This window comes from Theropithecus gelada, chromosome 1 (genome assembly GCF_003255815.1).
Source record: "Theropithecus gelada isolate Dixy chromosome 1, Tgel_1.0, whole genome shotgun sequence".
In the NCBI taxonomy this organism is placed as follows: Eukaryota; Metazoa; Chordata; class Mammalia; order Primates; family Cercopithecidae; genus Theropithecus; species Theropithecus gelada.
Window position 1 is genome coordinate 153,407,542 of NC_037668.1, and position 23,571 is coordinate 153,431,112.

The window sequence follows — 23,571 nt, forward strand, 5'->3', positions numbered from 1 at the left end:
AGAATTTTGCTCTTGTTGCCCAGGCTGGCATACAATGGCTCGACCTCGGCTCACTGCAACTTCTGCCTCCCGGGTTCAAGCGATTCGCCTGCCTCAGACCCCCAAGTAGCTGGGATTACAGGTGTGTGCCACCACATCTGGCTAATTTTTGTATTTTTTGTAGAGACAGGGTTTCACCATGTTGGCCAGGCTAATCTTGAACTCCTGAGTTCAGGTGATCCACCTGCCTCAGCCTCCCAAAGTGCTGAGATTACAGGCGTGAGCCACCACGCCTGGCCTATTATGCCTGTTTCACAGATGAGGAAATTTAAGAGATTAGGTCACTTGCTTAAGGTTCCCTCACTGAACCGTGAACTCCAGGAGACTAAGGACTGCTTTATTTCTGGTGCCTCCCTCACACCCAGAATGGTGCTAGACACAGGGAAGATGTTCAATAAAAAAAATTGCTAAATGGATGAATGAACAAGTACTAAATGCTGAAGTAAAGAGGAATGTGTTCTCCAGAAAGAGAATGAGAAATATAAATGACCAAGCAGAGAGGAAGATATTCTCTAGGCTAACTAGAAGAACTGTAATTACAGCTCTTTTAACCTTCCCTTTCTCCGTGTAGGTTTCCCATTGAGTGTTTTCAATGGGAAATGTCTAACTGCGCTGTGGGTGTACACCACGGCCGGTTGCTATTTTTGGAACACTTGTGAATCCTGGGCCCAGAGTCATGACCAATACTGGTGAGTCACACTCCCCATACAGAGCTCCCTACACACTGGCTGTCAGAAAAAAAAAAAAAAAAGCAAAACAGAAGTTGCCATCTCGTCCTCTGCTCTAGCTGTCTCATTTTACCTTCTGAAATGATGGAGGAAGTTCTGCTGACGATGGGGTCAGGGTAACAGCAGACTTCTGAATAACCCTGCACCCCCAGAAACCTGCAAAGGACACAGGCCTTCTTGGTGGTCTCCTCCTGGATGCCTTGCTTTCTTCTGGAAGAGCCCTCCCTTCCACCCCGGATATCACTGTGAACCTGTAAGTGGCAGTACCTTCTTTCTGGTAGGCAATGTCTACTGTGCCATCCTAGGCAGGTATAATACATAAAATAACCTGTCACCTGGGACCATTAGCCTCTTTAACAAAGGACAAATTTCATTCCATACTGGAGAGAAAGTGTCCTGGAGAGAGGAAACATGTTGACTTAAAGTCACACAAAGGTGCAAAGACCTGACGGTAGTCCTTTTTGGGGCAGAAAAAAAGCAGAGAGTTCAGGAGGATAGAACTCTCGATCACAGACTTGGGTACTTCGGATCCAACCTGTGGACTCTCATTCAGGTTGGGGGTTATTAATTTTTTTTTTTTTTTTTGAGACGGAGTCTCACTCTGTCCCCCAGGCTCTAGTGCAGTGGCGTGATCTCGGCTCACTGCAACCTCTGCCTCCCGGGTTCACACCATTCTCCTGCCTCAGCCTCCCAAGTAGCTGAGACTACAGGTGCCTGCCACCATGCCTGCCTGGATAATTTTTTTGTATTTTTTAGTAGAGACAGGGTTTCACCGTGTTAACCAGGATGGTCTCGATCTCCTGACCTCGTGATCTGCCTGCCTCGGTCTCCCAAAGTGCTGGGATTACAGGCGTCAGCCACCGGGCCAGGCCTGGTTGGGGATTATTCAGACTCCTTCGCTTAGCTATGGTAGATGGCTAAGTTTTTGCTTCCAAGTTCTCTTGACCATGAGACATGTAGAGCCAGGGAGGAAAGAGAAAACCCAAACCAGGTCACTGTTACCTGTGAATAAACACCTTGATCGAGTTCTGAGAAGAGGAGTTATGATACTAAAGGTTAAGTGGAGGTTTTCACTCCTCTTCAGATTTTGACTTTCATAACTCTGCCGTCCCTTTACTATAGAGAACTGAGAAAGAATAGTATTTGGGCATGTGAGGAGATTCCAGCTGCATAAGCAGATCATGAATGTTCCCAGTGCCAAGTCCTCAGTGAAGAGTGCCCCAGGAGTTTCGTTCCTACTGACCGACCTGGGTAACGCAGGCATAAGAACAGAGAGAGAAGTGGTGCTTTTAAAAATAGATCTGACTTAGCAGTCTTTAAATAACTAAGGATTATGATATGGGAGAGGGCTACTTTGCATCTCTATCTCTGCTAAGAGGAGAACTTGACAAAATGGGCATGAAACTAAAGGGATTTGGGCTTGCTAAGTATAATGACTTCTAAAAGGTAAGAAAGCTGCTGAAGAAGAGTATTTGCTTCTCTGTAGCAGGATGGACTCTTACTTGACTGTGATGGTCACTGAAATGTAGCCTACCTTGACATAGAGTAAATTCTTGCTCTTCAAAGTGTGGTCCCCAGATCAGCAGCAGCAGCATCACCTGGGAACTTGTTAAAGATGCTGAGGCCCCACCCTGACCTCCTGAATAAGAATCTCCTCTCAGCTGGGAGCGGTGGTTCACACCTGTAATCCCAGCACTTTGGGAGGCCGAGTTGGGCAGATCACGGGGTCAGGAGATTGAGACCATCCTGGCTAACATGGTGAAACCCTGTCTCTACTAAAAAATACAAAAAAATTAGCCAGACTTGGTGGCGGGTGCCTGTAGTCCCAGCTACTTGGGAGGCTGAGACAGGAGAATGGCGTGAACCCGGAAGGTGGAGCTTGCAGTGAGCCGAGATCATGTCACTGCACTCCAGCCTGGGCGACAGAGTGAGACTCCGTCTCAAAAAAAAAAAACAAAAAAAACAAAAAAACTCCTTTCTAACAAAGTTCCCAGGTAAGATGCCTGAACTTTATGAACTGAGAAGCACTGGGCTAAATGATCTTTGCAGATTCCTCCTGTGATGGTTAATACTGAGTTTCAACTTGATTGGATTGAAGGATGCAAAGTATTGTTCCTGGGTGTGTCTGTGAGGGTGTTGCCAAAGGAGATTAATATTTGAGTTAGTGGGCTGGGAAAGTCAGACCTACCCTCAATCTGGGTGGGCACAGTCTAATCAGCTGCCAGTGTGGCCAGAATAAAAGCAGGCAGAAGAATGTGAAAAGTCTAGACTGGTTTAGCCTCCCAGCCTACATCTTCCTCCCATGCTGGTTGCTTCCTGCCGTCGAATATCAGACTCCAAGTTCTTCAGCTTTGGGGCTCGAACTGGCTTCCTTACTCCTATTATGGGACTCATCTTGTGACTGTGTGAGTCAATCCTCTTAATAAACTACCCTTTATATATAAATCCATCCTATTAGTTCTGTCCCTCTAGAGAACCCTGACTAATACACCTCCTATTTGAGGATTTCATGAGCTGCCACTAGTTGAGAAATGGTGCAGCCCCTCTGGGGAGGGAGGCCTGGCTGCTAAGGAAGTGGGAGGCACACTGGTATTCTCCTCCCAAGCCACAGCTCTCCACATGCCTGTTGTACAGGGGAGAAAGTACACCTTCCTCCTCAGCCTCAAGGGTACCATAGCTTCGGGTCCTCTGAACACATGAGACCCCCTGTAGCAAATACCTGGGAGCCCAGACAGCTTGTAGAGATGATCTGTGCCTCCCTCAGACCCACGGAAGACTCCCAGAGCGAGGAGGGAGGTAGGCAGTCCAGTGGTCTCTGCAGATCCCAGCTCTCCTCTCACTTGTAAAAGCTATCTTCTTGCCTCCCTGGGGGCCACAGGTGACAGGGAGTGCCCAATTTCTCATCTATTGAAGAATCATAAACCAACTAATATATTTTTTCCAGAAGGTTTTTTAAAAGTCATTTTTATGTAAATTGTTCATAAATACCAATGAGAAAAAGAACACCCAAAACTAATATAGAGAGTGAAGGGTCTCAAGACACAGTCAACAACCCTTTTGACTAAGAGGATCTAGTTCACAGACACACACTCAGAGAGTGTGATCACCCTGCTGCTGATATTAACTACTGCCTTAGTCAGCTCAGGCTGCTGTAACACAATACCATAGACTGGGTGGCTCAAACAACAGATATCAATTATCTTACAGTTCTGGAGGTGTCTTATAGTCCACGATCAAAGTACCAGCAGATGTGATTCTTGGTGAGGGCTCTCTTCCTGGCTTGCAGATGGCTGCCTTCTTGCTATGTCCTCACATGGACTTTCCTCGGTGTATACCCATGGAGAGAGAGAAAGAAAGAAATCTTTAGTCTGTCTCTCTTCCTGTTCTTATAAGGGCACTCATCCAATCATGGGGCTCTGCTCTCAGGACCTCATCTATTAATATTACCACCAGGTTGGGGATTAGGTCTTGAACTTACGAATTTTGGAGGGACACAAACATTCATTCCATAACAACTACCAAAGTAGTAGACTTCAGAGCAATTATTTTCTAATCCATATTTTTCCCCTTAAATCATATGTTCCTGGCTAATACTGAGTGTCCTAAGACTACATGTTAGAGAAATAGAAAATTTTAGATTATCCATCTTCATAATAACTAGTAGTGCTGTAGAAATGCAGTTTGTCAGTCTCTAGGGTCTCTCTATTCTACCGTTTCAGGTAGGCTGTGGTCCTATGGTCAAGTCAAAGAGAAGCTGCACTGAGTATTTATTCACAGTAAGAACAGCAGTTGAGATCAGGGGCTCTAGAGCTAGAATGATCTGGATTCAAATGTGATTCTATGACTCCCTACCTGTGACCTTTCTAAACTTTGATTTCCCCATCTATAAAATGGAGGGAATGATAATATCATTTATCATTGTATATCACTATGTAGTTGTGAGGGTTGAGTAATACATGAAAAGCCCTGCCACAGGGTAGAGACTAAATACACAGTGGCTATTACCATTGTTGCAGTTGGTATCATCGGATGTGATACTTATGTTTTTCTAGCTCATATGTGCTTTTCTACTATCACGCCGAGATCTCCAAAGAGCAGGGATTAAGCTTCCCTCAACAGAATTCTTCTTGTCTTCTTGAGGTTATAAAAGGTCTCCTGCTTCAAGTAACTCAGGGAGCTGCCAATGTAAGGCTCTGCCCTTGTGGGGCATAAGAACTGTTGTGGTCACTTGCCTGTCTACTGGCCCAAAAACTCCTCCAGAGTCCTGGGCATAGCACAAGTTAGGCCTTCTTTTCAGGAAGCCAAGAGTCCTCCTCCACCTCCCCAAGCCTCTTTGCCCCACTCTAGTGAGCAGTGATCTTCACTCACACCTTGACTACCCACCGCCCATTTCGCCTTACATGACTCTTCACCCCTGAGCACATATATGTCATGTACTGGCCTTCAAGAGTGATCTTTCATTTCAGCTTTCATTTCTTCCAGGATTCCCCAGGATCAACCATCTGAGCAGATACCTTAGAATGTCCCCAGATTTCAGAGGTAAGTCACTAGTACTTTCCCAGAGTAGTAGACATCATTTCTGCCCTGCCCCTGTGGTCCTAACCATATCCAGTGACATCAAAATCTGGTGTCATATCTCATGGAAGACCCACACCCCCAAAGCCCTTCATCCTATTATACTGGATCCCTTTATCCAGTGCTCATAAACCACGTGAATGGCCTGGCCTGCTTGGTAAAGGCCTTGAGCCCAGCTCCTCTTTCAGCCACTCCCAATCAATCTGCCAATCATCTCTTCCAGGAAGCTTCCTGCCTTCTCTTCCAAGCCAAGCTGGATTAGGGACCCCTACATTGAGCTCACCCTGTACTTATCTCTGTTGTTAACCACAGTACTGGAATGATCTGTGTCTCCATCTGCCTCCCACACTAAACTGAGTTCCAGGAGGGATGGGGCCATGTGTTATTCATCTCCGCATCTCTGGCATTTAGACTGTGCCTAATATATAGTAAGCATGCAGTACATGTTGAAAGAAATAAATAAAGGTGGGAGGAGGAAGGGAAGAGGGAAAAAGAACGATAGAAAGCAAGGAAGAAAAAAAGAAGAGGCCAGGCGCGGTGGCTTACGCCTGTAATCCCAGCACTTTAGGAGGCCGAGACAGGCGGATCACAAGGTCAGGAGATCAAGACCATCCTGGCTAACGCAGTGAAACCCCATCTTTACTAAAAATACAAAAAAATAGCCAGGCATGGTGGCGGGTGCCTGTAGTCCCAGCCAGTCGGGAGGCTGAGGCAGGAGAATGGCGTGAACCTGGAAGGTGGAGCTTGCAGTGAGCCGAGATTGCACCACTGCACTCCAGCTTGGGCGACACAGCAAGACTCCGTCTCAAAAAAAAAAAAAAAAAAAAAAGAAGAAGAAGAAGAAAAAGAAGAAAGGAAAAAGGAGGAAGGAAGAATAAGGAAAGAATCAAAGTCATAGGAAGAAGGAAATAATGAGAATAGGCTGGATCGAATTCTGTAGAATAATTCCCAATGGCCTTGAACAGTGAAGCTAAAGCCCATCCTCCTCTATATTTAATCTTCCAACATCTCCTTCTCTGTTATTAATATAAAAACAGAATAAGTTTATATGGGCCCATTAAAATCATTGGCCAAATAATCATGATGGTACCTGGAGCCCTAGGTCATCAGAAACCCCTATAAAGTCCTATGTACTGACAGCAGGACATAAAACTATCATCAAACACAAACACTGAACCTTTTCCTGGTCACAAATACATGCTCCACTCAGCGGCCAAGGTCAGTCACTTCTTGTGTACATGAACCCTCCCTGGTCCGCCCCTGCTGACAAACATTTCCACACACATCCAAGGAGAATGGGAGAGGGACCAAAAAGCTCTTAGGAATTCAGTGACATAATCACCTTACAGGTATCACCACAAATGGAGAGGGGCAGGAACCCAGAAAGGCAAAAGGCAAAACAGAATAGCCGGATAATCAAGAAAATATTCACATGTGTACACACACACCCCTACTCAACAGTTTAACTTCCCTAATAATGTTTTGCTCTGATTAATAATTAAATGGCCTGTGTACTTTGAATAGACGCCAACTACTTCTCAGCACGGAGAAGTGGTAGAGTGGTAGGACAGCCTGGAATGAAAATAAGCCTGTCCACCACATAGATAATCAAGAGCTTCTTGCATTCATTCCCTATATCTGCTCAAAATTTTTAACTCAAATTTTGTTTAAGTCAAAATTTTAGAGATTAGAGATGAGATGTGGAGAAAGTTCACTTTACCAACTTTGGTCTATTCCAGCCAATTCAGTCATTGTTCTCTCCACACAGAATAGAAGCAATAGTTTGACCCTTAAACCTGAGCTGAACTCTGTTGGTTGTGTTTGGAGGACAGCTCCCCTTGGCTTTGTAGGCTAACCCCCATGTGTCCACTCTCTCCCTTCAGCAGATGCTCCCTTATGGATACCACTCCATCCCTCTGAACACAGTATATATTCCTCATGATTCATTGTGGTCAGGAATTTAATTACTGATCATAAATTATGTGGGAATTACCTTCCAAGGAATTGGGAAAATGAGTGTGATTGTAGGAAAAGATAATCTATTATAGATTACTTTTAAAATAATGTCAAATGTTAATCTTGTATATGGGAAGAGAGGAAAAGACTAAGTTAAAGTTAGCAGAAGGTCTGAGGGATCCCAACTAGTGCTCAGGTAAGGAGGGTGGGAAAGAGGGAAAGGAGAATGTGAAGGAAGAAGGCCTATTTGGACAAAAGGCACATCCCACATGGAATCATCTTCCCCAAATCAAAGTAGGGTGGGTGCTTCCCAGGAGGGCACAGTGTGACTCTCCAAGCACCCACTCTGCATGGAAGAAGGTGCCTGCCAGTGCCTGCCTCTTTCCCATTCTCCTTTTTCTTCCTTCTTCCCCTCGCCTCCTTTCCTTCCATCCACTTTCTTTTTCTTTTTGAGATGGAGTCTTGCTCTGTCGCCCAGGCTGGAGTGCAGTGGCACAATCTTGGCTCACTGCAAGCTCTGCCTCCCATGTTCAAGCGATTCTCCTGCCTCAGCCTCCCGAGTAGCTGGGATCACAGGTGCATGCTACCATACCCGGCTAATTTTTGTATTTTTAGTAGAGATCACCATGTTGGTCAGGCTGGTCTCGAACTCCTGACCTTGTGATCTGCCTGCCTTGGCCTCCCAAAGTGCTGGGATTACAGGCATGAGCCACCGTGCCCGGCCCCTTCCATCCACTTTTATTGACCACCTGTGTGTTAGGTGCTGTGAAGGTGGTGGGAATATAAAAATAACAGAAGAGTCTCTAATGTCCAGTCATTAAGCAGTAAAGCTAGTAACCAACAAGTTCAGCAAAGCAAACTATGCAACCATATCACAGAGCCTGTGTTAATAAATGTGGCCCAGTGTGCCTCAGTGGAGGCAGCAGCCATTTCCACCTGGCAGCCAATAGCTGATTTCAGTAACAATGTTGTTCTCAAAATTTCCCCACACCTACTGCTCTAGAATAAAATAAAATAGAGACATCACAACCAAATGCAAAGTAAGAATTTTGATTGGATCTTGTTTAAAAAAAACATCCAAAGTGCATTGACTTTGGAGACTCACAAGGGGGAGGATGAGAGAGGGGTATGGGATAAAAACTACATATTGGGTACAATGTATACTACTTGGGTGATGGGTGTATGAAAATCTCAGACGTCACCACTATATAATTCATCCACATAACCCAAAACCATTTGTACCCCAAAAGCTACTGAAATTTTTAAACACACACACACACACACACACACACACACACATCTGTTAGAAGACATATTGGGAAACATTTTGGAAAATTTTATATGATTTGGGAATTGGGAACCAGGGGATATTAGGTAATTATCATTAATTTTCTTAAGTGTAATAAAGGTTACTGTGAGTACATCAAAGGATGTTCTTATTTTCAAGAGATGTGTGTTGAAGTATTTAGGGATGATGTCTGTATCTTACATTGAAATAGTTTAGTAAAAAACATATATTTGGTAACATGTATATAACTGTAGAATCTAGATGAGGGATTTCAGTGTCAACTGTACTATTATTTCAACTTTTCTATACATTTGAAATTTTTTATAATAAAAAATTTGAGGCCGGGCACAGTGGCTCACACCTGTAATCCCAGCACTTTGGGAGGCCGAGGCAGGCATATCATGAGGTCAGGAAATCGAGACCATCCTGGCTAATATAGTGAAACCCCATCTCTACTAAAAATACAAAAAATTAGCCGGGTGTGGTGACGGGCGCCTATAGTCCCAGCTACTCGGGAGGCTGAGGCAGGAGAATGGCGGGAACCCGGGAGGCAGAGCTTGCAGTGAACCGAGATCGCACCACTGCACTCCAGCCTGGGGCACAGAGCGAGACTCTGTCTCAAAAAAAAAAAAAAAAAAAAGGCCGGGCGCGGTGGCTCAAGCCTGTAATCCCAGCACTTTGGGAGGCCGAGGCGGGTGGATCATGAGGTCAGGAGATCGAGACCATCCTGGCTAACATGGTGAAACCCCGTCTCTACTAAAAATACAAAAAACTAGCCGGGCGTGGTGGCGGGCGCCTGTAGTCCCAGCTACTCGGAGGCTGAGGCAGGAGAATGGCGTGAACCTGGGAGGCGGAGCTTGCAGTGAGCCGAGATCGCGCCACTGCACTCCAGCCTGGGTGACACAGCGCGAGACTCCGTCTCAAAAAAAAAAAAAAAAAAGAAAAGAAAAGAAAAAAAAAGTCTGAATAAAAAATTATCTCCACTTGCTAGCCAGTTGTAATAAGGCCTTTAGCAGAATAAAGTCTTCTGTGTGTCAATTAGCTAATAATCATAACTAACATTTGTCATGTGCCAGGCAATGCTGAGAGCTAGCGTGCAATAACTGCAGTATGAGCTTTCCTTTACAGAGAGGGAAACTGAGGCTTGGCAAGGTTAAGTTCTTATCCCAAGACACACAGATAGTAACTGTCAGGGCCAGATCCTAGCCTGGCTTTGATCTGGTTCTAAACTACCCACTCTTAACTGCCAGCTTCTACTGACAACCTTCTAGAAAAAACGCTGACATGCAATGTCTGGGTGAAGTAATGGTAACAGGAATCATTGCCATGAAGGGCAGTCTGTCAACTTGTGCGTGCAAACAACCATTCTAAGAGCCTTTCTTGCTTTGATAGGGAGAAAAAAGGCTTCGGGTGCTGCCAGAAGAGAAGAGGCCATCAGTGAGTGAGGAAAGGGCATGGAAAGAGGAAGTGGGGAAGGGAAATGGCCTCACCTTACGGACCTGCAGTTCTGTGGGGCAAATTAAAGCTGTAAAGCAGGTATTTTTGACTGGAGCAGCAGACAAAAGTTTCTGTTTAGTAGAAAAGTTACTGCAATCAATGCTGTTCCACATCACTAATGAAGGCTGAAAAAAGTCACAGCTGAAAGGTATAATGGTGCTTTCTTCCAGAGGGCTGCTTAAGCAAGGTCTCATTGTGCCTGAAGTCTGTATTGCTTACTGGCCATTCAGGACGTGCAATGCGATTTAAGAAAGTGGTGCTGGACTGCACTGAGCCAGCTATACCCTCTTACTCAGTCCCCTGTAGAACAGGGCCAGAGAGAGTGGAGGGCAGGGTGTGCCCAGCCAATTGGCCTCTATAGGAATTTCAACCATGACCTCGACCTTATTTGCCCTCTGCTCCAGTCTCTTGACTAACCAGCCTGTGCACGGCAGAGCCTGAGTTCCACAGCCAGGCTGGCAGGGCCACCATGTAACAGTCCAGGGTCAAGTTGCATTTTGCTTTTGGTGTATAAAATGCAAGAACTGGAGAAATCATGTAAAAAGTCAGGAGGAGGTAAGCATTCCAAGCACCAGCCTCCCTGGAATTCGGCATTAGAACAAAAGCCACTTCCTTCAGTGCCCTTTTCTTACAGAGTAGTTTTTCCTGTGAGGAGAGAGTTACCTCATAACACCTCGGTTAGTGGGATGTTCTGAGTTGTTGGGATTAACCATCGAGGCAGTGGGGTGAAGGGTCCTGTTATGCAGACTGTGGGGACTGCCCCTGAGATGTTTTTGTTTTTAAAACAAACACAATTGTGCCAGCTGATCTCGGAACATGTTTCTAGAAAATTCGCAGCCTGTGACATCACAGACCTTCCTTTCAGCCTCGGACCAGCAGCAACACACTCTGAAGTAGGTCTCAGAAGACAAAAAGCTGAAATCAACTCATGCTTCCTGCTACACAGAATCCACTGAGAGGAAAAGGAAATTTTACCCAAACTTCAGAAATGACACCCCTTTTCACAATCCCAGAAGGAAAGTTGCATCTGAGGGGAATAAAAACAGAGCAATGGAAGAGTATTTGTTAAAATAAATGGCTTTCACAGGGCATTTTCTCTAAGAGTCTCCCTCACCTCAAAGAGTACTCCTGTCTGCAGTCCCTCTTGCGAGTCACACAGCTGTGGGCTTCCTGGGAGCTGCTGCCATCTCCTTGCCTAAAAGCCTCAGTGCCCCCACCCCCAGCCAATCCACCTGCCCCACAGCTGGTCTCCCTTTCTCTGGCTTCTTGGAGCAATAAGACCCCCTTCTCCCAGTGAAGCATCTTTCTGAAAGGTAAGCATGAACCCACTCCTCTCCTGCTCAAAAATAGTGGCCGGCTCTCGATCTCCCAAAAGATAGAAATGCACGCTTTGGTCTGGTGTGGCGGTTCATGGTTCATGCCTGTAATCCCAGCACTTTGGGAGGCCAAGGCAGGCAGATCACCTGAAGTCAGGAGTTGAAGACCAGCCTGACCAACATGGTGAAACCCTGTCCCTACTAAAAGTACAAAAATTAGCCAGGCATGGTGGCATACACCTGTAATCCCAGCTACTTGGGAGGCTGAGGCAGGAGAATTGCTTGGACTCAGGAGGCAGAGGTTGCGGTGAGCTGAGAACATGCCATTGCACTCCAGCCTGGGTGACAGAGCAAGACTCTGTCTCAAAAAAAAAAAAAAAAAAAAAAAGAAAAGAAAAGAAAAGAAAGAAAGAAAAGAAAAAGAAATGCATACTTTATTTGGTACCCGGGCCCTCATGACCTTTCTCCTGCCCACTTTTCCCAGACTGTCTGCTACCACATGGTATGTACAGCCTTTCTCCCAGTCACATGGACTCCTCTGAATGCTTGCCTGTCTTTCCCGTGTGGCATCTGCCTGTGCCTTTCTACTCACTGTCCACATGTCTAAAATGCTCTTCCTCTAAACCCACAGAGAAAACATAACCCAAATGCCACCTCCTCGGTGGAGCCCCTCTGGAAGTTTCTCTCTCTGTCTCTCTCTCTCTCTCTCTCTCTCTCTCTCTCCACATACACCCTGCTCACCTTCCCAGCCACACAGGTATCACTCCTCTTTTCAGGGCTCTGCTCTGTTCTCTGTTCACAGATCTGCCACCCACACTAGTCTGTGAGCACTCCTTTGGGGACAGAGCCCATGAAGTGCTCATCTTTGTGTTCCCAGTTCTTAGCCCAGTGCCTGGCACCTAGTAGGTGCTTCATAATCTAAGTTCCCCAACCAGCAAGGCCAAATTCTGCTATTTCCAAGTCATCCTCAACACTCCATAGGAAAGAGTTCTGCTACCACAGAACAATGTATTCTATATTACCTATAAATTATTACATTTCTCTCTTCCTGGAGAGAGATACACACACACAAACACACACATATGTATATATAGATATATAGGTGCCTAGCCTATACAACCTAAATCTTATAGAAACTCTTGGCTTCTGTGTGAGGGACAAATGGAGTCAGTCTTTAGGCTAACATTTTTTCGATAAACTAAGATTTTAAAACAATTGATGTTGATATCTTAAAGGGTCAGTCAACAAATTAATCAACATTATCTCCTAAACAACAGCAAAGGGCCAATGGAAGGGTGGGAGAGAATAAAAAATGTGACTTCCCTAAAGTATATTATAGTTTAGCAGGACAAAATTTTTTTAATTTGATAATTTAAAAATTTTTTTAGAGACAGGGTTTTGTTCTGTCACCCAGGCTGGAGTGCAGTGGCACCATCACGGTTCACTACAGCCTCAAGCTCCTGGACTCAACACAATCCTCCCACCTTAGCCTCCCACCTTAGCCTCCCAAGTATCTGAGACTACAGGTGCACTGCAACTGCACCCAGCTAATTTTTAAGAATTTTTTCGTAGAGGCAGGTGTCGCTATGTTACCCAAGTGGGTCTCGAACTCCTGGGCTTAAGTGGTCCTCCTGCCTTGGCCTCCCAAAGTGTTAGGAATACAGGCAAGAGCCACTGTGCCCTGCCTGCATCCTAGAATATACTATATATATACACATACACACACACACACACACACACACACACACACACTGCACTCCAGCCCAGGTGACAGTGTGAAACTCCATCTCAAACAACAACAAAAAAGATTTAGGTTGTATATTCAGAAGTTACAGGAATGCTGTGGCCTAATAGGATAAAAAGTCCTGGCACTGTGCCCTGGTCTCCTTCCCCATTGTCTGTCCTCTTGTTCGGCCTCTTCTCAGGCTGGGCTCTGCTCTCCCTTCCCAGGGCCAAAAGATTCAGAGGCAACCCAAGATTTACACATCGAATTCCTCGCCAATTTTCTTGCCATCACCCTTGTGGGGTCTGGCTCTCTGCTGTTGCAGCAATTTATTTATTTATTTATTTATTTATTTATTTATTTATTTATTTATTTATTTTTGAGACCTAGTCTCACTCTGTCACCCAGGCTGGAGTGCAATGGCATGATCTTGTCTCACTGCACCCTCCGCCTCCCAGCTTCAAGCGATTCTCCTGCCTCGGCCTCCTGAGTAGCTGGGATTAAAGGCGCCTGCCACCACTCCCAGCTAATTTTTGTATTTTTAGTAGAGATGGGGTTTCACCATGTTGACCAGCCTGTTGCAGTAAAATTAATACTTCATCAACAAGACCTGCCACTCTCTAACCTGCCATAGTTCAGTGGCTGTAAGGAGAAAATTAATATACATTGCTTCTTCCAAAGTGACCCTGGAGAAACTTCTTTGCCCCCAGCTGTCACTACTTCAGAAATTCTAAAATGAGATTGGGGAAGATGAAGGATATGTGAAAAATTCTCCCTTGGCTTCCACCTGCCACTTGTTATCACCAGCTATCTGAAGAGTCCAGTTGCCTGGACGCCTTCAGCTGGGATAATGGTAATCTTTTTTTTTTCTTTTTCTTTTTTTCTTTTCTTTTCTTTTTTTTCTTTTTTCTTTTTTTTTTTTTTTTTTTTTTTTTGAGACAGAATTTTGCTCTGTCGCCCAGGCTGGAGTGCAGTGGCGTGGTCTCGGCTCACTGCAACCTCCACCTCCCAGGTTCAAGCGATTCTCCTGCCTCAACCTCCTGAGTAGCTGGGATCACAGGTGCATGCCACCATGCCTGACTAATTTTTGCATTTTTAGTAGAGATAGGGTTTCACCATGTTGGTCAGGCTGGTCTCGAAGTCCTGACCTTGTGATCTGCCCGCCTTGGCCTCCCAAAGTGCTGGGATTACAGGCATGAGCCACCACGCCCGGCCTGGGATGGTGGTATTCTATGCAGTGTCTCCAGGCTGCCAAGTAGAGCAGTTTCAGGATGGCCTCAGGGTTGATGTCAGCCAAAGGAAAGCAGCTGGTGTCTTTATCCATGACCCTCCTTCCATCTCCATGACCCTGCATTATCCTCCCATGGCCATCCTGCCACAAACTCCCCCTCAAAGGCCTTAGCAGAGGGCCAAGAATTTGTTAGTTGAGGGGAAAAAAAACTTGTTTCAATGTCAAACTGACATTCCTAAGGGCTCCTGCAGCCTCCCCTACCGGAATCCTTCAGATCCTGGGCTTGAGTGTTGGTGAGATGGGAATCTAATCTGTGCAGCTGTGCAGTCAAGGAGTGGCCAGGTGTTCAGGATATGAGGACAGGGTCAGAGACTAGTTACTGGAGAGATGGACACACACGGGCCCAGGCCAGCCTGAGAAGGCCATTAAAAGTCCTGGTGTTGTGCCCCAGCCACCTTCCCCATTGTCTTTCTTAACAACGACATGATCACTGTTAACCAATGGTGGCCCAAACTTAATTCAAGATCCTGAGAACCCCTTCAAAGAAGGGGAGGAGCCAAGCAGGTAACAGCATCTCAGGGGTTTCAACAGCAGGGATTAGAAGTCAGACTGGGAGTGTCTGAGTTTTGGGGCAGGAAATAAAATACTGAATCTTAGATGGGAAATGCTGAATTATTAGGCAGGTGTTTGGTCAGAGCAGAATATCATAAAGCAGACTGGGAACAAGGACTCAGGATACTGAAGTCAAACCATGCTTACGAGCTGCAGAACTACCTTGTTAATGGGCTACAGGCTGAGAGTATCTCCTTCCTCCTACCTGGAACCAGGTCTGCTCCTAGACCTGGAGGCACAACTGACTTTGCAGGTGGAGCCCTCCCTATGCTAGAGGTCAGCACCTTAAGGATCAGAACCATGCCTGGCTCACTCTCCACTCAGTGAGTGCCTGATACATGGTAGGCACTTGATGAACACTTACTGAGTGAATGACCATTGTGTATGTTTTTGGGAAGCTGGATCAGGATGTAGGCACAGCCTCTCTCCCCTAGAAAAGCAGAGTCTGTTCATCCTGAAAGTTTCACCATTACCAGATATCTGCCTGGACCTGTACAGCTCGAGCCGCTGGATTTATCCTGTTTTAACAAACGCATCGTGCTTGCCATGTGCAGCAAAAATACACCAATTTAATGTTCAACAATCCTTTGAGGTAGGTATTTTTATTTTATTTTATTTTATTTTATTTTTTTTTCTGAGACAAATTTTCTCTCTGTCGCCCAGGATGGAGTGCAGTGGCGTGATCTCTACTCCCTGCAAGCTCCGCCTCCCGGGTTCACGCCATTCTCCTGCCTCAGCCTCCCGAGTAGCTGGGACTACAGGTGCCCACCACCGTGCCCGGCTAATTTTTTGTAGTTTTAGTAGAGATGGGGTTTCACCATGTTAGCCAGGATGGTCTTGATCTCCTGACCTCGTGATCCACCCACCTCAGCCTCCCAAAGTGCTGGGATTACAGGCGTGAGCCACTGCGCCCAGCCTGAGGTAGGTGTCTTTATTAACCCCGTTTAATAGATGAGAAAACAGGCACAGAGAGGACAAGTAACTGGCCAAGGTTACACAGTGATGGAGCCTGACTATGACCCCAGGCATTCTGGCTCTAGAGCCTATACTCACAGAGACAAGCATAAAGGCCAGAGGGTCCAAACCCACCACTATCCATGGTTTGGAATTGAATTATGCAATGTGGATCTCTATGACCCTCTAAAAGCCATTCACCATCCCTAGACATCCTGACAAGTCCGAGATGCTTGCGGTGACTCCAAGATATGGAAACAATTTCCACTGCCTTTGCTTGTCTCTGAAATGCAAACAAGACACGCATTGGTAGAGCATGACCTTGTAGGACAACTCCCTGGGGCCTCCTAGACTCGGCCACCCATTGCACAGGGCCAGTTTCACAAAGGCAGTCATGTAACCTGTGGAGTCACACAGGTCTCTGTGCTTTGAAGGGCCTTCTGCTTGGTTTGATGCACTGCTATTGCCATCTTGAAATTCCCAATAATTTTTGAACAAGGGCTCTGAGATTTTTATCTTGTACTGGGCCCTGTAAATTAGGTCCTGCTTATGCTTGTGTGTTGTCCATTAGATTCATCCTGATTTCCTTTCTCTTGCCTTTCCTCTCTTGCCCACAGGAATCAGCCTCTTATAATCTCTGTAAATTCTTGACATTCTTAGGTGTTAGGAGAGCATGCAGGTCAACTCCAGTTCTTAAGAGTCTCTTATTCTAATCTGTTTCTTCTGAAGCTGATTAGGATTTTTCTTCATAACATCTTAGGCATCTGATACTCACTCCATCCCTCCCGTGCTCTCCCCATGTTGACTTCATTCCTCCTGCTTCTGATCTTTCAGCTCCCTGCCAATCCAGGAGCGAGATAAGGACTGTGAGGGCTGAGGCAGGCTGTTGGTAAAGGAAGCCCCAGCTGAAAGAGAACATCCACAGTCTAGATTAAAAGAGATTTAAAAGATATTAATGTGAGGATCTTGTTTAGATTCTGAGTCAAAGAAACCAACTGCAAAAAGACATTTTTTTAGACAATCAAGAAATTTTGAATATGAACTAGGTGTTAAAGAATGTTGACAAATTATACTCTATTTTGTTGGGTATGAAAAGGTGTTGTGGTTACATAAGATATGCCCTTATTTCCTTTAGATGTCTGTATTGAAGTACTTAGGAGTGCTATAACATGGTATCTAGGATTTGCTCTAAAATGCTTTAGGAGAAAAAAACTTAGGGTTGAGACGGAGAGACATGAAACAAATGTGAGGAAGCATTGATGTTTTTTGAAGTTGGTGATGGACTTTCTTAAACTCTTTTCTTCATGTAGGTTTGGACGTTTTCATAATAGTTAAAAGCAAAAGAGCAGAGGAGTGACAGACAGAGCATCCAGACCACAATGTTTCCAGAAGAGTAGAAGCAGATGTTTACTGTTGTTCTGTTTCAGTGGCTCAGAGGAATCTCTCTGGTCTCTAAATGAGCCGTTTTTTGCTTATGTGGATGACACAACTTTGCAGTTTCCTCTGAAACATAACCTTTAGGAGCTGTTTCAATAACAGTAGGACTGGCTCCACTGAACCATCTCCCCTTACTCTCCTGCCTACTTTCTCTTATGATAAAGAGCTTATGAGGATTTGAGTAGAATAGGAACTACAGATGAGCAAACTCATGACCTTAATATATTAGCCTCCCTACAAACTGCCTCTAAATCCTGCTCCTCCTCTAAATCCTTGCCTCTAAATCCCGCTCTTCCTCTGGACCTCACTCAAGTGCTACCCGCTATGACCTTCTGTGACCACCTGATTTATCCTAATCCCTTCTTCCCAGTCTCCATGGCATTTGCAGCCCAGCATCTGGTATTTCACCCTCTATTTGGTTCTGAGTTGTTCTCAATCATTTTGTACGACCCAGTCTTCACTCCCCACCAGGTTGCAGTTTTCCATATCTGCTACTCCAACAGGTTTTTAAGCAGGTCTATTCCATGCTGAGCACATTGCAGGCCATTCATTCATAGGCTCATCCATTTATTCCTCCAATTCTGAGCACTTACTCCATGCTAGACATCGTACTAGATGCTAGGAATTCAGCAGTGAACAAGATAGACCCAGTCTCTGCCCTGGAGCTCCTTTGGTTGAGGTTGAGAGAAAGAGAAAGAGATTGATATTAAATAAATAATTGTACAACAAAGTAATTCATGACAGTGGTGGTACGTGCTGTAAACACAGCATCTGTAGTGCCCTGAGTGTGTAGAACAGGAGACCTGGCCTGGTCTGAAGAGTCAGGAAAGGCTCCCTAAGGAAGTGACTTTAGGAAGGGACTTAAAGGAAATATAATAATTAGCCTGGCACGGAGAGGGGAGGAGCATTCCAGGCAGAGCAAACAGCATGGGAAAGGCTCCTGGGGGAAGTAGCCTGGCATGCCAAAATAAGTTAAGTTTTACTGGCATGCAGAGACCATAGTTGAAAATGAGCATACTTTTTGAATTGAGATGAATGTTGAGATTTCTAAGCACACTGGAAGCTGGATTCTTATTATCAGCTACATTCGGTTGTTACGGTAATACCCTCCAATTTATCTTGTCTCTGCATGCACACTCCTTTGCAATGTGATTTTGCCCCTCTTCTCAAAAAGCAGTAGAGTCTGTTTTTCTACCTGCTGAATCTGGGCTTGGCTACATAACCTTCTTTGGCCAATGGGATGATAGCAAATGTCATGCCAACAGAGGCTCTTGCTTGTGGGAACCCTTGTGGCACCATATCAACAAGCTGTTCCTGGCAGTACTACTTGAAGACGAGAGGCACTACACAGAAAGAAGCTCCAGCCATACCCACAGTCCTGGGATTCCACTGAGGCCAGACATATGAGCGAGGCCGTTCTAGACCATCCAGCCCCAACCAAACCAGTTCAGACCAGAAGAATCACCCAACTAGCCACAGAATCAAGTAGAATAAACATTTGTTATTGTTATAAACTGAATGCTCTAGGCTTCCCAAAATTCATGTATTGAAATCCTACCCCCTAATGTGACGAGAGTGGGAGATGATATTTGGGAGATAATTAGGATTAGATAAGGTCCTGAGGGTAGAGCCCTCATGAATGGGATTAGTGTCTCCGTAAAATATGCCCAAGGGAGTTCATTCCTCCCTTCTACCAAGTGAGGACACAGCTAGAAGGCACCATCTATGAACCAGAAATCCCTCACCAGACATCAAATCTGCTGGTGCCTGATCATGCACTTCCTAGCTTCCAGAACTGTGAGAAATACATTGTTGTTTAAGCCACCCAGTTTATGATTTTTCGTTATAGCAGCCCAAGCTGACTAAGACAGCTTTTTTTTTTTTTCCAGATGGAGTCTCGCTCTGTCACCCAGGCTGGAGTGCAGTGGCGTGATCTTGACTCACTGCAAACTCTGCCTCCTGGGTTCATGCCATTCTCCTATCTCAGCCTCCCGAGTAGCTGGGACTACAGGCATCCACCACCACGCCTGGCTAATTTTTTGTATTTTTTAGTAGAGAGAGGGTTTCACCGTATTAGCCAGGATGGTCTTGATCTCCTGACCTCATGATCCGCCTGCCTCGGCCTCCCAAAGTGCTGGGATTACAGACATGAGCTACCATGCCCAGCCCATTTTAGAGACTTACATAAACAAACTGTGGTATAGTCATATGACAAAATACTATATTGCAATTAAATTGGATGAATTAGATATTTACATGTCAAGTGGATATTCTCAAAAACATCAGGTAACTGTAGAAAATACATAAAACAAAATTATCTTCTGTATTTCTGTGTCTATCCAACTAGTCCAAATAAAAAACATGGAGGCCAGGCATGGTGGCTCACATCTGTAATCCCAGCATTTTGGGGGGCCGAGGTAGGTGGATCACGAGGTCAGGAGATCGAGACTATCCTGGCTAACATGGTGAAACCCCGTCTCTACTAAAAATACAAAAACAAAATTAGCCGGGCGTGGTGGCAGTCGCCTGTAGTCTCAGCTACTCAGGAGGCTGAGGCAGGAGAATGGCATGAACACAGGAAGGGGAGCTTGCAGTGCCAACGCTCTCCAGCCTAGGCAACAGAGCGAGACTCCGTCTCAAAAAAACAAAACAAAACAAAACAAAAACATGCATGGAGCAAATGGAAACTCACCCAACTCACTGTATTAGTTTCCTATTGCTGCTGTAACAAATCAGCACAAATGTAATAGTGCGAAACAACACAGAAGTCTACAGTTGGTAAGCAGGGCTGTGTTCCTTCTGGAGGATCTAAAGGAGAATACTTGCCTTTTCCAAATTCTGGAGGCTGCCTGCATTTCTTCGCTTTTGGATGCATCTTACCAGCCTCTGCTTCATCATCACCAACCTCATGCAACACCATGACATCTCCTTCTCTGCCTCTGACTTCCTGCCTCCCTCCAATAAATGCCCTTGTGATTATATTGGGTCCAGCTGGCTAACCCAGAATAATCTCCCCCATCTCAAAATCCTTAATTTAATTACATCTGCAAAAATCTCTTTTGCCATGGCAACATATTTACAGGTTCCAGGGGTTGGTAAGTGAACATCTTTTGGGCGGGGGAATTGGGGGCAGGCATTCGTCAGTCATGATAGCGTTTAACTGAAGAGAGAAGGAGGAAAATAGGATTAGAGTGATGAACTAAGAGAACTTCATCTGCCAGGTTTTCTTTACTTTAAAAAAACTCATCGGCTGGGTGCAGTAGCTCACACCTGTAATCCCAACACTTTGGGAGGCCGAGGCAGGTGGATCACCTGAGGTTGGGAGTTCGAGACCAGCCTGACCAACATCGTGAAACCCCGCCTCTGCTAAAAATACAAAATCAGCTGGGTGTGGCAGTGCATACCTGTAATCCCAGCCACTCGGGAGGCCGAGGCAGGAGAATCGCTTGAACCCGGGAGGTGGAGGTTGTGGTGAGCCGAGATCGTGCCATTGTACTCCAGCCTGGACCACAAGAGCAAAACTCTGTCTCAAACAAACAAACAAACAAACAAAACTTAGCCAGGTGTGGTGGTGTGGGCCTGTAATCCCAGCTGCTCAGGAGGCTGAGGCAGGAGAATCACTTGTACCCAGGAGGCAGAGGTTGCAGTGAGCCAAGATCATGCCATGGCACTCAAGCCTGGGCAACAAAGCAACACCCTGTCTCAAAAAATAATAATAAAAGTAAATAAAAAAGTTATCTGAGACAAATATGTCAAATTGTCATTTTATGATTATGGGTGGTGTTAGAAACAAACTGCCCCCAAAAGTTTCTTGGTACTGCCGACACTCCTCCTCAAACCTCACCAAGCTGCCCACCCCTCCCTGTAATGCTCTGCAACTCTTCTCCTTCCCACAAGCCGCTTTACATTTCTAAGCCCTTATCTAGGTGCCTTGGTGAAGCCCGCAGACTTCACTTACCAGACCTTGCTGCGTAAACAAACTAACTACACCCTCCTGTAATAAACGTCACAAGGTGATATGTGGCAAAATTAACCAGCAAACAACCCGGGGATGTGGCCACACCAAAGAACTCCGTCAAACTCCCCTCCCCAATAGAAACTCCTCATTCTGTAAGTTTGGGGCTGCCTCCTTTCTGACTGTTAAGCGGGCAGCCGGCAGGTTAATAAACTTCCTCGCCTAACCTCGGGTCTCTCTCTTGTACTTTGTCTTGGCTAACCTTACAGGTGGTATGAGTTGTATTATTCCCTGTACCATTCACTATCTTTTTTCTTATTTATTTATTTATTTTTTTTCAGAATTCCAAAGAAGATAGAAACGGGGTTAGGAAGGGAATTTTTGCCCTCCTGGTTCTTGTCATCCTTCTCCACTTCAAGGTATGTTGTGTTACTGTGTGAATCCACAAGGGAGGAATCAGACTTTCTTTTTGATAAAGGCAAAGCAAGACCTTTGTGTTTTAGATCTACAATGCCTTAGAGAGCAGCTAGGTCAATGGTTATCAAATTGCCCTGGGAAGCCCCACCTGGGGCCATACTTCAAGAGGCTGCTGTGGCCAAAGATAAGGATTTCAAAGATTCCTTCTGCTCTTCCTCCACTCCTTCCATGCTCACCTTCCTTCAGTTAAAGCCCTTGCCTTGACCTGTTTTTATGTTGAAGTGCCACATAAGATGTCAGCATTTGAAATAATGTTCTGTTGTTTAACATGTAATAGCTCCCCACGTAAAAGGAGGAGAGGCAAGTCCTTTAAGCTAGATGCCTTGTAGGAAGAAGAGACTGTACTGAGTCAGGTGCCCCTGTGCGGCAGGGAAGGAGCTAAGTCATTGCCAAGGGGACAGAGCCCCTGTGAAGGAGGGTCATATACATAAACTATATACAATGTACATAGTTTAATATGCATGTACATACATACATACGTACACACACTCAAAACCACGAATCCATTCCAACCTTCACCATTATGAGCCTGAGGAGCCTGGATTGAGACGGATAAAGTGACTTGCCTCACGTTGAGTACATAAAAGGTGTTACTATCACTTAGTAAATCTCTTTTACTAAGTCAGAGGCCAGGGTCAGAGGCCAGGCTGTTGTAAACCCACAGAGGAAAGCCTTGCAATTTTCCAGTAACTGGAATTGTTTTATCTGAAAATATTTCCTGGAGTCATGGATTCCTAGGGCAGGGGTGTGGAACTGAGGAAGGAGGGGGTGTTTCTTGAGGAGGAAAGATCCTTTGTTCATCCTCCTGCCTCAAGACGAATAAAGCAGCTGCTGAAAAGAGGGCTATCAGGAAGGAGAGGATAAGTCATAAATCTTTACATTTTAAAAAATAGCTTTAGAGGCCAGGCATGGTGGCTCAGGCCTATAATCCCAGCACTTTGGGAAGCCGAGGAGGGCGGATCACCTGAGGTCAGGAATTCGAGACCAGCGTGGCCAACATGGTGAAACCCCTCTCTACTAAAAATACAAAAAAATTAGCCAGGCGTGGTGGCGGGCACCTGTAATCCCAGCTACTCGGGAGGCTGAGGCAGGAGAATCGTTTGAACCCTGGAGACGGAGGTTGCAGTGAGCCGAGATCATGCTATTGAACTCCAGCCTGGGGGACAAGAGCGAGACTCTGTCTCAAAAAGAAAAAAAAAATAGCTTTAGAAATTCTGATTCCTCAGAGCTCCAGTGGACAGAGAGATGTCTGCCCTCTGCCTCCTTTTGTTCTCCCTTGCTTTTGTGAGCATATATGTGTTTTCTCATTCTGTCTGAGTCTGCTTTTTGTCTGCCTGTCTTTTGTTTTCCTTTCATATTTATTATATTTCATTTGAAGCAAAAGGACAGGGCCGGGAGTCATGCCTCCCCAGGCGTGAGGCGTGTGTGGGCTGTATCCCAGAGGAGATTTTCTTTGCCAATTGTGGAATGAAGACTGTATCAAAGTTCAGAGGATCCGCCAACACAGAAGAGAGAAACACCAGATGCTTGGGGCCTCTAAGCAGAAGGAGCAACCCACCAATCCCAAGATACCTGCTTGGCAACGTAATGGGCTGTGCAATGTGCGGCAAGTTGTGAAGAGCCAGCATCTACTTCTGGAAGCTGTCCATCTGAAGTTTCTGAAAAAATTTTCATCGGCACCTGTCAGATGACTTGATTTCTGAGTGAAGAACTGCATGAAGATGTGCCTTCAAACCAGTCTTTTACATCACATTCAGGTGTCACTGAGAAAAGTGATGACTAA

The 23,571-nt window shown here is 45.4% G+C and overlaps 1 long non-coding RNA gene across 1 annotated transcript; it reads left to right on the plus strand.

The window, feature by feature from the left end:
• Positions 1–780: 780 nt before the first annotated feature.
• On the plus strand, positions 781–23,360 carry LOC112612059. Its single transcript, XR_003116802.1, has 4 exons — positions 781–1,020; positions 5,250–5,306; positions 21,653–21,730; positions 23,167–23,360. It is a non-coding gene; the product is annotated as an uncharacterized LOC112612059 (long non-coding RNA).
• Positions 23,361–23,571: the final 211 nt, after the last annotated feature.